Source organism: Myotis davidii, unplaced genomic scaffold (genome assembly GCF_000327345.1).
Source record: "Myotis davidii unplaced genomic scaffold, ASM32734v1 scaffold1187, whole genome shotgun sequence".
Lineage (NCBI taxonomy): Eukaryota > Metazoa > Chordata > Mammalia > Chiroptera > Vespertilionidae > Myotis > Myotis davidii.
Window position 1 is genome coordinate 1,016,286 of NW_006299714.1, and position 1,701 is coordinate 1,017,986.

General features: G+C 38.2%; 1 protein-coding gene and 1 pseudogene across 2 annotated transcripts in view; one reads left to right on the forward strand and one right to left on the reverse strand.

Annotated features, from left to right (window-relative positions):
• Positions 1–1,701, forward strand: part of UBE2D1 (ubiquitin conjugating enzyme E2D 1) — a 32,358-nt gene that overhangs the window by 18,549 nt on the left and 12,108 nt on the right. The window lies entirely within an intron of this gene.
• The window catches only part of LOC102754589, a 1,263-nt pseudogene continuing 693 nt past the window's right edge, over positions 1,132–1,701 (reverse strand).

The window sequence follows — 1,701 nt, forward strand, 5'->3', positions numbered from 1 at the left end:
CTTAGACTGATAGAGCCATCTTTTAAATCAGATCATGCCACTGCTTAAAACCCTCCCCAATGCACTGGTATAAAACCCCAAGTCCTTAACATGGGTATACTGTTCTCAGTTTTATGCCTGGGCCTCTGCCTACTTTCAACCTCATTTTATGCCACTCTACCTCATTTCTCCCAAAACTCCCACTCAGTTAGATTTCAGCTTAGGTCCCTCTTCCTTGATCTTCCAAATTAAATTAGGTTCTTCAATACTAATGTATAGTTCTTTTAAAAAAAAATGTTTATTTTATCTTATTTCAGAGAGGAAAGGAGAGGGAGAGAGAGGTAGAAACATCAATAATGAGAGAGAATCATTGATTGGCTGCCTCCTGCATGCTTCCTACTGGGAATCAAGCTCACAACCCGGGCATGTGCCCTGACCGGGAATCAAACCATGACCTCCTGGTTCATAGGTGGATGCTCAACCACTGAGCCGCACCGGCTGGGCATAATGCATAGTTCTTTATAATGTATATATGCTTTTTGTACTTGGAGGTGATCAGTTCCTCCCCAACTGAAGGTAAGGGAATGAGGTGATTTCTCCCAGGTCATAGAGCTAGTGGTGGTAAAACTGGAATGCCAATCCAGGACTAGCCGACCTAAAGCTGTGCCATCTCCATGGTCCTTCCTTTGCTTCCTGGATGGCAAAAAAGAGAGTATGAATCAGTGTGCTAGGCTTCAAAATGTGGCCTTCTTTTCATTTAACTTGTGGGTTGTTCCTGTAATAGCCATCTCTGTGTGAGCCTTCATTCTCCCATATTAGATTACAAACCTGTTGAACCTATTTCATATAGATTATATACCTAGTACTTATATAAATTACTTTGCCTATAGTAGATACTCATTAAAGAAGAACTATTTTAATCCATTTAATCTTTTCAAGGTTTGGAGCTGTGTCATGAATTACTTACTCTTCTTCCCATGAGTGACAGAGTACATTTTGTTGTCTTTTTTATGCTAATGCAATGTTTTGTTTATTCTGTCCATTAATAACTAATATTTGAGGACATTTACAGTATTAATGGAACTTAGTCTAAGAGAAGTTCAGCTTAACATTTTCAACATAGTTCAAAAATATATCAAAAATTATAAAAAATTATGTTAATCTACATACTTTTATGTAAAGTTCTTTGACTGTAAGATAGAACATTTGGTTTACTTCACTGATAGGAATATCTCTAAATGCTGGGATGGCCTCTTTTGGTATTTCTTCTGCTCTTAATTTTTGGCATAGTTACCGTATTTGCCGGCGTATAAGATGACTGAGCGTATAAGACGACCCCCTAACATTTCCACTCAAAATACAGAGTTTGTTATATACTCGCCGTATAAGACTACCCCCTCTTCCGCACACCTTCCACACACCAAATAAAAGGTAAAACAATATCAGATTTGATTTTAACATTTTAATTTATATTCAAATGCTTATGACATGCAGGAAAACTGTCACAAGGCTGTATGTAATCAAACATATACATAAAACAGTGCAAGTTTATTACCGGTAAACATACCGGTAATTCACTAAAGAAAACACACTCTATAGACTGGTACCGTAGATGCTTCTCAGGAACACAGGCAAGCAGCCCACAACCTAGAGGGACTGTCAATGATAGAAGAAAGATAACAAATAGAGGTAGAGAGCAAGTGCCGGGCAAGTCCCTAGCAA